Source organism: Schistocerca nitens, chromosome 5 (assembly GCF_023898315.1).
Source record: "Schistocerca nitens isolate TAMUIC-IGC-003100 chromosome 5, iqSchNite1.1, whole genome shotgun sequence".
Taxonomy (NCBI): Eukaryota; Metazoa; Arthropoda; class Insecta; order Orthoptera; family Acrididae; genus Schistocerca; species Schistocerca nitens.
This window is the reverse complement of record NC_064618.1, coordinates 818,476,414-818,489,084: the sequence shown is the minus strand read 5'-3', so window position 1 is coordinate 818,489,084 and position 12,671 is coordinate 818,476,414. Positions and strand designations below refer to the sequence as shown.

Below are 12,671 nucleotides of genomic sequence, written 5' to 3'. Positions count from 1 at the left end.
GTGAGAGTGAATATTGTTCAAGACTGTCATAACACAGCGATTTTGAAACTGCCGCACGCGAAATTCAGTGATGATACTGCGCATGCGCAAAGACTACGTGCTGCCAGAGATGCATTGGGAAACCAACGCTGGAAGGGCATGACATTAACTGCGCTGGCGAGCAGCTTGTTCAAACAAACTGAATGTAAATATATATTAATTGTGTAAAAAGGATTAAAACTGTAACAATTGAATGTAGTATATAGATTTAGAAACCAAGTATTGACAAAGATATTCCTCTTAAGTATGCACGTGGCGTTTCCTGGGAAAATATGTATAATAGACATTTAGGTATATCTATTCTATTGTTTGCTAGCCTGCCACGCTAAATGTTTTAGCGTGACAGTCGAGGGGGCGATGTAGCGGGACTTTGAATTTCGCCGCGCTTCATTCGTTCCCTCAGATAAAAATATCCCGTCGCAGCGGTATGAGCGCTCGACGGCAGAGAGAAAATACTAAAATTGTTAACTCTTTTTTGTTTTTTATTCCGTTTCAATTGTCTCTTGATAGCCGTAGCTTAAGGCAGACGTGATCGGATGCTGACGTAAAAACTTAATGGCTAATTTTGATCTGATTGTAATGTGTAGACATTGTGGAAGTTATTAAGAAATTCGGTGGATGGAAGTAGCAAAGTGAATTAAATTGCATACAGTATCAAGATGATTTTAATTGGTCTAATTAGTGATTCCTGGACTATTGCAAGATTTCGGAGCAGATTTTTCACGCTGAAATGAAGGAGATTTTTGAAGACCGGGACGCCGCCCGAAAGAAGATAACCTGGTAAAGGATGATCTCTCATCTACGCCATTTCCCCCTGTCAGTTACATTTTGTTGTTCTCTGTTCTTTTTCAAAAATTTGTGTAGTGGAAATTGGTTTAACTTTTGCTCAAAAACGCCACAAGGACCACCCCAACAATAGCTTTTCCGAATAACGAAGTCCGATAGCTTTTCTGTAATACGAAGTCCGATCTGCTTTACATTCTTTCCCTTTTTCACGGTCTCTCTTCTCCACATTTTTTTTTATTAAACACTACAGCTGCAAAAATGACAAAATGAACACCTTTATTTCCTAATCCTACATCCTCTGGGACAAATTTCTTCCTTTTTCTGCATGTATTTCTTTCCGTCAGAACGTGCCTTGCAGTTCTGGGACTGATATCCTCTGCATTCGTTTGACCCACCAGCCCTGAGCAATATTTCACCTTAACTCCAAAAGTGCAATTTTTCGAAATACCTCACAGTGCAGTTCATATGCATTTATAAATATTTTTTGGATCTCCTTCCCAGCCCATAAGCAGATTAAGTTTATCGACATGGTTCACACCTCCCATATTAGAATGTGGTCCTTTAACCGTTTGTTGCCTGACGGTACTTAAAAGTACCAGTAAGTTTTCACTCTCATTATTTTCTCGTGGTGCAGTTTCGTGATCTGAGAGCCTGTCGGTACGTAACAGTAACTCTGCTCTACTGTTTCATAGATGTTATTGTGCAATACATAGACCTCTCTGGCGGTCAGAGCTTGAAATTGTTTTTCGCGCGCTGCTGTGAAAACAGAAGATTGTATGTGCTTGTTTCCATGGAGTTGCCTGAATTTGTGCGCAATTTATTGAAACTTCCGTTGAGTTTTCCATTGTACGTACTTACCTTCTTTTTTTATAATAGTTTGAAGCATTACGTTACAAGTGAATGAGATAAAGTGGAAAATATAAGGCGGACTTATTAGTACCGTCAGGTTGTGCGAACATTTTATTGTAGCAGCAATGCGTTACCTCTCACTAGTTGTTCTGTCCACTTTTTCTCACACAGAAATCCGTAAATACATTTGCCTGTGAAACAATTAGAACAAACAGGAAAGGTTTGCCAGGGAATTTACCTAAAGAAAAATGTCTAAATCCAATCACAGAGAACCATCTTTAGACCTAACAGTATTTCAATGGAAGGAAAATAAAGTAGTTTATTTTGCGTCAAACTGAACAGAGCGTAGTGACAAGAAAACAGAAAGATGGAAATAGTATGACTATACCATGTCCAGTTATTGTATGTGATTACAATAAAAACATGGGTGGTGTGGATCATGCAGACAGATTACGTTCAACTTACGGTCTTGACAAGCGATCAAAGAAATGGTGGCACCGTCTCTTCTGGGGAGCAATAGAAACTGCTTTTGTCAATGCTTACGTCATTTTCAGTGATTTACATGGGGCATTGCCACTGCTGGAATTCAGGCGTGCTGTGGCACTAGGGCTAATGAATGAACAGCAAGTGCCAAATCTCAAGAAGAGAAACTCTTGTAAAGATGAAATAACTCTCCAAAGAGAAGGAAGGATAACTTTTCTGTTCCGAAGGATGTACGTCTTGGCAACCGAGGAAACCGTTTTGTAGTGTTCAGTTGTAAAAGAGGACGATGCGAAATGTGTGCGAAAAATAAAATTCAGTCGAGACCACATTCACAATGCAGTACATGTAAAGTGTATTTGTGCTGCAATGAGAAAAAGAACTGTTTCCTACAATTTCATGAGGTATCGCTAAATATGTGATATGTATATACTGTCAAAAATGTATAGCTAAGTTACTATGTATTGTGAAGTTGTTCTAGAATAAATTTACGCGAAATTTAAAAAAAATTCAGAAATATATTTCTGTAAATTAATTTTCTAATGTAAAAATATTTAATATTTATGTGGAATAAAGTAAAAGTTACAAAAATTGGAGCATTTTTCTGCGAATGTTGTGATTTTATTCATGGAGTCTGACGGTACTTCTGAGTACCAGGTGAGAAAAAAGTTGTGAAAAATAAAATAAAATTTTACAAAAAATCCTACCGTCATTTGAGGCCACAATAGCATAAATTCTGCAAAGAAAATGTTAAAAAGTAAATTTTTTCTTATGTCAGGAAACAAAGGGTTAACACAGAAGACACTAAATTTGTATTTTAGTGCCAGCCTTTTCCTTTCTGGACACAAAAAATACTTTTTCCATGTAACTAGAAGCCAGACATACAGTTTTGTTGTTTTTACACAAAAATATACCGGCTCCAGAAGATGGTTCCTTATAATCAAAGTTACTTCTTTCAATTTCTTTAGAAGGTGAAATACCAGATGGGAAACTGTTGATCTTTATCCTCACAGAGCCACAAATTAATGCTTTCTTCTGCGGAACCGTGATTTGATCGTAATCGCATGAAATGATTCGGAGCCTCCTGGCTATTATCCTCATAACACTCACGCCGTCGGCCTGTACGTGGTTTGACGATATAAGTCGTATGACACGACCAGCTATTTCATTTGACTTCGCGACGGGACCACTTGCTTCTCAGCACATCATCTACATCTAATTCAGTTGCTTGTGAGCGTTTTTATGAGTATCAGGGAATCGTCATGTTTGTAAGACTGTATGATGAAGACAAAAAATCTCTTGAATAATATATTTCTTCTCTTTTATGAAAACCATAGAAATTGCCAATACACTTAATGTACTAATGTGTACCGAGAGTGTTTCATATTTCCTATGATGTGACGCAGCAATCTTCAGAGAACTGTAATCAAGTCCTATTACTTGGCGTAAGAGAACTACAAATACCTTCTCGTCAAGGATATATTTTGTGGACTGTAATTTTCCTGTATGTTGCTTCTTCCGGAATGAGCACCGCTATCGGCGTAACAATCAGTTCTCAGTCACGTCCGCGTGAAGACGCCTGCACAATAGCGCATTCTTTGGCACGTATGTGGCACGGTTGGGCGGTATGTATTTTCACATATGCATCACGTAAACAGAACAAAATCTGTTTTTTTTTCGACCAGTTAGCAATGATGTTGATCTGACTTTATTAAAGGATTTCATGTTAGCATCATTTATCAGAGGAAGATTAATACAAGGTTTTTAGCACGTTAATATCTTTGAAAATAAACTATTCGTTGCATGCAAGTTCCATCAGCTCCAGTGACATTAGGTTTAAAGAGAGATCCGCACTGAGAACTGATAATTCATTTGGAAGGCAAATACTGACGATACCGACATTTGTTCATATGGTAACAAGATACAAAAGGTTATCCCCTGTGAAAGTCACTCACTTTAGCCTGGGACAGGGTACCCTTCTTCCGTCATTGGTGTTCTTTAAATTGCAACACGGCAAGTAGAGGCGATAGGCATTTTTTAGGTGAATGGAATGGAGTCTATCGAATATGTGCAAATGGTTCAAATGGCTCTGAGCACTATGAGACTTAACAGCTGTGGTCATCAGTCCCCTAGAACTTAGAACTACTTAAACCTAACTAACCTAAGGAAATTACACACATCCATGCCCGAAGCAGGATTCGAACCTGCGACCTTAGTGGTCGCACGGTTCCAGACTGAAGCGCCTAGAACCGCTCGGCCACACCGGCCGGCTATCGAATATGTAGCTGCTATAAGAACGTGAGGTGCAATGTCCTGTTAAAAATGCAAAGGTGGATGTAGAATAATTTAGTTAACAGAGGAAGGACGAAACGATATTGCGAGCGATTTACACGGAATGTATCCTACGTTGAGCATTCCTTAACTTGTAGCTCCACACTCAGGGAACGAGTGCTGGGGAATCAGATGTAGGAATACAGCATTGTTGTCTTAGGGAATGCCCAGAGGGACATGTTTTACCTTTGGCTTTCTCCCACTTGTTCTGAAATATTTCTCTGCGTCACTTGGAGGTCTGTGATGAGTGCTGGCACAGTGTAGTGTTGGGTTTGTTTTGTTATGGACGAAGGGAAGGGAGAGGGTGAAACCCCGAGCCGGGACATAGCCTACTCCTCTCGAATAGCACCAAAGGGAACGATCCTTCCGACGGACGGGTGACCATCAGCAGTGTCAAATGCCTTCACTTCATGAGACACTGCAGAGAGGTTTGGAATTTAGTCCAGGATATCGGCAAGGAAAGATGTGAAAATTACCGAACTATCAGTTTAATAAGTCACAGCTGCAAAATACTAACGCGAATTCTTTACAGACGAATGGAAAAACTGGTAGAAGCGGACCTCGGGGAAGATCAGTTTGGATTCCGTAGAAATGTTGGAACACGTGAGGCAATACAAACCTTACGACTTATCTTAGAAGAAAGAGTAAGAAAAGACAAACCTACGTTTCTAGCATTTGTAGACTTACAGAAAGCTTTTGACAACGTTAACTGGAATACTCTCTTTCAAATTCTGAAGGTGGCAGGGGTAAAATACAAGGAGCGAAAGGCTATTTACAATTTGTACAGAAACCAGATGGCAGTTGTAAGAGTTGAGGGACATGAAAGGGAAGCAGTGGTTGGGAAGGGAGTGAGACAGGGTTGTAGCCTCTCGCCGCTGTTATTCAATCTGTATATTGAGCAAGCAGTAAAGGAAACAAAAGAAAAATTCGGAGTAGGTATTAAAATTCATGGAGAAGAAGTAAAAACTTTGAGGTTCGCCGATGACATTGTAATTCTGTCAGAGACAGCAAAGGACTTGGAAGAGCAGTTGAACGGAATGGACAGTGTCTTGAAAGGAGGATATAAGATGAACATCAACAAAAGCAAAACGAGGATCGTGGAATGTAGTCAAATTAAATCGGGTGATGCTGAGGGGATTAGATTAGGAAATGAGACACTTAAAGTAGTAAAGGAGTTTTGCTATTTGGGGAGCAAAATAACTGATGATGGTCGAAGTAGAGAGGATATAAAATGTAGACTGGCAATGGCAAGGAAATCGTTTCTGAAGAAGAGAAATTTGTTAACATCGAGTATAGATTTAAGTGTCAGGAAGTCGTTTCTGAAAGTATTTGTATGGAGTGTAGCCATGTATGGAAGTGAAACATGGACAATAACCAGTTTGGACAAGAAGAGAATAGAAGCTTTCGAAATGTGGTGCTACAGAAGAATGCTGAAGATAAGGTGGGTAGATCACGTAACTAATGAGGAGGTATTGAATAGGATTGGGGAGAAGAGAAGTTTGTGGCACAACTTGACTAGAAGAAGGGATCGGTTGGTAGGACATGTTTTGAGGCATCAAGGGATCACAAATTTAGCATTGGAGGGTAGCGTGGAGGGTAAAAATCGTAGAGGGAGACCAAGAGATCAATACACTAAGCAGATTCAGAAGGATGTAGGTTGCAGTAGGTACTGGGAGATGAAGAAGCTTGCACAGGATAGAGTAGCATGGAGAGCTGCATCAAACCAGTCTGAGGACTGAAGACCACAACAACAACAACATCGGCAAGAAAACTAATAATCAGGAACTGTTGACACTCGTTCCGCTTAGGTGACCCACTATGTGAGAAGGACTCCTGCAACTACGGAATGCAAGACTAAAGTGGTCCTAAGCATGAACAGTCGGGTTCGCGACAGCAGATACTGCAGGACATTTGGTCGTTTCCTGTCTCCTACAGGAAAATGTTCACGAGTTCGGCGCAGTTTGCTTGTCTGTTATCACCTTTAAAAACGAATCCGTCTTGAAATGTTGAGTGCAGGGCTGGAGAATGGATCGAGAATCCCGTGCCAATACTTAACTGTCTTCAAATTACTCACAGTACCGATGAAAGGAATCCGACATCATACATTGTATATGGTATCAGCCCAAAACGAGACAGGACCGCCTCCATGGTTAACTACCAGGACTGGATGCCTGAAACGTCTACAGTCTCATTCGGCGATTTTCAGGTGCCAGACAAATCAGACAAATCATGCACTCGTCGGTGAAGAGAAGTAGGCGCCACTGATCTAGTTTCCAATCCAGGTGTTCCTTTGCCCTCTTTGTTCGCACACCATGGCTCTATCGTTTTCTTTTTTTTCCTTCTTGTTTCTTAATGGACACTAAGTGCGCTTATAGTCTACTGTCTAGGTCGACACAGCCATTCCAGTTGCCGCCAAAGAGGCAGCGCGCTGTTCTGTTGCGTCTTCCATGAGGTACCCCCTCAGCTGGGGTCGCTCACCATGGGCGACCTCTACTGGCTGGATTTGGTTGTTTTGTGTCTCACGGTAGGGGATGCAGGTTAGATTGACGTCGCCACTTCGGCGGGCGGTGTCCCTGCTAGCAATCCTTCTTGCCGAAAAAGGTCCAAGTCTGAAATGACCCTTCGATGCATGCTGACAGACTGAACAGTGTACTCAAGCAGCGCGGTCCCTTGCATTGATTCCAGACGTAATCTGTCCACTTAACTCACTGAAAATCTTTTACTTTTATCTCCATAACGCAGGTGCCTGCACATAGCCGTATACTGTAGGCAAAAGGCATACAGGTTGGAGCGAAATAGGTGTTAGCAAGTTTTTCTCTGCTGCAACCCATCATATGTGTACTATAGCAGACAACCAGAAATTTAATACGGAAGGTTTTCAAAGTTCTCTTCCTCTGCAGCAAGTATTACGTAAAGTCTTGTACTGAATTTCGGGAAGTCCTGGAAATTGCATTACCAGTATCCTGGAGTGTTGCAGATGCGTTTTTGAAATCTCTGTCCTTCAGATAACCCCATAATAAATAATGATACGGGTTGAGATCTGGGCAATAAGGGGGCCATTCCACACCACGTCCATTGAATGCTAAGGTGTCAAGGGCAACGATCTGATCTCAGAACGCCTCTTGAAAGTAATCGGAGACTTCCGCAGTACGGTTCGGATGTGCTCCATCCTGCACACACCGGTAGTTTCGGACCATCTGCCACGTTGTGCAGCTGGTATAAATTCGTGTTCCAGTACATGTCTGTATCTGTCTGATGCGACAGATCCACCAATAAAAATGGGCCCAGTAACGCATTGTGCACTGATTGCGCTCAAAACAGCGACAGTATGTTGAAGAGATGGAGCAGCAGCTTGAATGTGTAGATTTTCAACAGGCAGTGGCGCCAGTTCTGTTTTTTGACATATCTGCAGAGATGTAAGTGCACCTCGTCAGCGGAACTGCCCGCAGAGCATCACGTGGGAGCCATCCTACGCCACCTACAGTATTTCCAAAGACCTTGTAAAAAATAGCTAGACTCACTGATGGCGCTGCAGTCGCGGGATAATTTGAACCTTCCGCTGGACGCCATTATAGTGGTTGTAGTCTGATGTGTTGTGTAGTATTGTTGTTTATGAAGACCCTGATTCAACGTTGTATATTTGTTGGGGCGTACATACAGTATTTGTTACTCGTAATTCTACTGTCTGTACGTTCCAATCAAAAGAAGTACAATGGTGAAGAGTTGTGCAGCGATTAATTGTACAATTAAATTCGAGAAAGGAACGAATATTACATTTCACAGGTATGTGAATATTTTAAGTTGCTTTGTATGTCAGTGCACTTGCTTAACAAATGTTTTTGCCGGCCGGGGTGGCCGAGCGGTTCTAGGTGCTACAGTCTGGAACCGCGCGACCGCTACAGTCGCAGGTTCGAATCCTGCCTTGGGCATGGATGTGTGTGATGTCCTTAGGTTAGTTAGGTTTAAGTAGTTATAAGTTTTAGGGGACTGATGACTTCCGAAGTTAAGTCCCATAGTGCTCAGAGCCATTTCAACCATTTTCAATAAATGTTTTTGTAACACGGTATTAGCATAATGGCTGTGCATCTATTTGCAGGTTTCCTTTCTCAAAACCACAGCTGTTACAAAAATGGTTACACACTGTCAGGAGGCAAGATTTCCGACCGACAGAATACCATTTTATATGTTCTGATCATTTTGAAGAAAGTTCGCTGATCGATGGTGTTTTCATGGTTAGATTAGGTTGAAACTCGACAATTTGGTCGTGAGTTGCCAAAGCACAATGCCATATATAACGCACTTCTCGTCATAAAATCTAAAGCAAGGTAGAGTCAGAAAATATCTATTAATGTAGTGGGCAAATCTTCGAGTATTTTGACGCATTTTGCGTACATCTATCGTAAATGAACTACGAAAAATGCTGGGGGTCCAGTACATAATTTTTAGCTACGGCAGATTCCATGCAGTACGTAAAATAAATTCATAAACAGTGACTAGTTGCTGTTTGTTCATAAATTAAAAAGTATATTGTAGTAACGTATTTAAATGAGGCATTATGTTTGCGACCTAACTCAAGGGAAGGCATTTTATAACCAAAAGCGATGTATAAACATTCGAACTCCGCGCGTCAGTTTACCACTCTAATGGCCGTCGGCCAGCTATTCAATTTGTCCGCTCTTCACAGTCAACCACTCGTGCGGTTGTGGGGGCCTGAGTATTTCCCATAGAGCATGTAGCACTGATTGCTCACAGCCCTATCACCGACTGCCACTGCGGCTCGAGCGAGTAGATTTTCAGTAGGCAGTGGCACTAGTTCGCCAATGGCCTTGGCGCAGTGATAACACCGGTTCCCATCAGATCACCGAAGTTAAGCACTGTCGGGCTGGGCTAGCACCTGCATGGGTGACCATCCGGTCTGCCGAGCGCTGTTGGCAAGCGGGGTGCACTCAGCCCTTGTGAGGCAACTGAGGAGACACTACATCTACATCTGCACTCCGCGAGCCACCTTACGGTGTGTGGCGGAGGGTACTTATTGTACCACTATCTGATCCCCCCTTCCCTGTTCCATTCACGAATTGTGCGTGGGAAGAACGACTGCTTGTAAGTCTCCGTATTTGCTCTATTTTCTCGGATCTTTTCGTTGTGATCATTACGCGAGATATATGTGGGCGGTAGTAATATGTTGCCCATCTCTTCCCGGAATGTGCTCTCTCGTAATTTCGATAATAAACCTCTCCGTATTGCGTAACGCCTTTCTTGAAGTGTCCGCCACTGGAGCTTGTTCAGCATCTCCGTAACGCTCTCGCGCTGACTAAATGTCCCCATGACGAATCGCGCTGCTTTTCGCTGGATCATGTCTATCTCTTCTATTAATCCAACCTGGTAAGGGTCCCATACTGATGAGCAATACTCAAGAATAGGACGAACAAGCGTTTTGCAAGCTACTTCTTTCGTCGATGAGTCACATTTTCTTAGAATTATTCCTATGAATCTCAACCTGGCGCCTGATACAGAAGTAGTGGCTCCGGTCTTGGCCGGCCGGGAGAGCGATGTGCTGACCACATGCCCCTCCATATCTGCATCCGGTAACGCCTGTGGTTGAGGATGACACGGTGGCCAATCGGTACCGTTGGGTCCGCCAGGACCTGTGGACGGTGTTCATCTTCTTAAGTAGCACTAGTTCTGTTTCTTCACGCATGCACGGAGATGTAAGCGTGCCTCATCACTAAAACCACATCTGATCCGTATCTACCATTCCATTTTCAAAGACCTTATTTCGAAAAGAATATCGCCGCTACACATCCACGTCCTTCACAGATTCGCGCCGTTGAATTCTATGAGGGAAAAGGTTAAGTTTTTGTTTCATTATCCTCTGGAGAGATCGTTGCGACATCCTGGCTTGCTATGCTGCATGTGTTGTTGATGTATTAAACTCCTCACTGAATAAGGTTCGCACTCGTTCCGCTTTCTCCAGGCATTCAACTGAGACTGATGGTCCTGACTGGCCGTTCCTCGAATCATGTAGGGATGTAGTCTTTTGAAACATTGCACCAAAATGTTAAAAAACGGAAAAAAACATTACACGAAACTGTAACAGAGGATGCTTAAATAAATTTTGTCATCACAGTTTTACTTCAGTTTTATACTGTAATCTCACCGACAAGTGGTCATTCCGGATGGTGCTGTTCTCAAACCATGTGGTGCTGAATGCTTGTCTCACCACAACGATACGTCCAGCATTTGCGTAAAATGGCTTTACGATCAACAAACACTGCCCCGGTGTTAGTGATTCGATTGTGATATACGAACTGAGACTTCCGTGCGTGAGCTATAGAATTTTCAGAGGTACAATACGACAAAAGCTCAAGGAGAATCATTTATGGCGTACAGTTAAGCCACAGTAGACAAATATTTTCTAACACCTATTTGCGCTACTTTCAGTTAAAGCTGACGAAGAATCTGTCTGAATCGTCCGTTGTTAAAGGGCAACGAAATACTGTAGCCAGAAGGTTGCAGTGTGGCATTGTGACAATACTACCTAGAAGGTTCGGGTCTGTGTGCCAATGGTGTTGATCTCTAGGCTGAAAAGCAGGACGTAACTAGCTTTTTGGTTTCTTTCAAGTTTCTAGTCGTAATTATGTCGTGCATCTTGGTAACTAACTTAATTATGCTATTTTTTTGTTAGGAAGTGCTTCCTTCGCGCCGCGCGGAATTAGCCGAGCGGTCTAAGGCGCTGCAGTCATGGACTGTGCGGCTGGTCCCGGCGGAGGTTCGAGTCCTCCCTCGGGCATGGGTGTGTGTGTTTGTCCTTAGGATAATTTAGGTTAAGTAGTGTGTAAGCTTAGGGACTGATGACATTAGCAGTTAAGTCCCATAAGATTTCACACACATTTGAACATTTTCAGCTTCCTTCGCAGTGGTATTGTGCCTCAGTCAAAACCAGTAATCCCATCCTCGATCCTTTAGAGAATGGAACCGTCTTGCAAGAAACAGCTTCTACTGTTTGATTACAAATGAGGTAATGCGTTAAATATTTGACGTTAAGAACGTAAAACCATTATTGTTGAACACGCTAACGCTGCTGGTTTTGGTTTTATTAATTTCGATCGGTCATCCATTGGTTGAGTATAATTCTGGTAATTAGTGTTTCAACCATCTCAGGTAAATTAAAGCGCTATACCTATTGCTGCACTTCTACTGCATAAATAGCGAAAATCCAATAAGTGTTACACTTTCCTTTGATTTTTGTATGGGGGTGGCAGTGAGAAAAAAACATTTCGAAAAGATTTGAAGTTATGTGTAAAGTTTGATGGAAGTCGTGACATGCTCTCGTTCTCAGATACTGGATGAATGTAACTTCGGTAATTTGCGCGCCGCTGGGTCACACTGCCTCTAGATATATGTAGTTTCTAACTACAACACTCAACTTATTTTCTTAATTTTCTACGTTGAGACTGTACTTTTTAATGATTAAGTTATGTCAGCATGTTTAACTTTTAAATTTGGTCAATACTTACATGAAATACTGTAAATCAAATTTTTGTTGATCCTGGAAACCATTAGATAGGCATCGGCTTCGTTTTTAAAAATAGAACCGTATAAATTTCTGTTGCTAATTTCGAAAATCTGACAGAGACATATGCCACCGCGTATCATCCTCTGATGTCAAACAATTAGTTTCGCGGAAATTTCTATAGTTAGAACTTAATATGTACTCGTATAAGTGCTGAACATCAAACCGAGTACTGTCGTACGCAGAAGTTCACGGTATCATACCTACCTGCCGTTTGCGTCCAATGACGTCTTAACGCAAATAAGAGTGTCTAATTAAAAGTTCAGAATATCTGAGAAGAGCTTACTGTAAAACATACTACACTACTGGCCATTAAAATTGCTACACCACGAAGATGACGTGCTACAGACGCGAAATTTAACCGACAGGAAGAAGATGCTGTGATATGCAAATTATTAGCTTTTCAGAGCATTCACACAAGGTTGGCGCCGGTGGCGACACCTACAACGTGCTGACATGAGGAAAGTTTCCAACCGATTTCTCATACACAAACAGCAGTTGACCGGCGTTGTCTGGTGAAACGTTGTTGTGATGTCTCGTGTAAGGAGGAGAAATGCGTACCATCACGTTTCCGACTTTGATAAAGGTCGGATTGTAGCCTATCGCGATTGCG

At 42.0% G+C, this 12,671-nt stretch overlaps 1 pseudogene; it reads left to right on the top strand.

Moving 5' to 3' along the window:
* Positions 1-9,301: 9,301 nt before the first annotated feature.
* Positions 9,302-9,419, top strand: LOC126261141 (5S ribosomal RNA; annotated as a pseudogene).
* Positions 9,420-12,671: the final 3,252 nt, after the last annotated feature.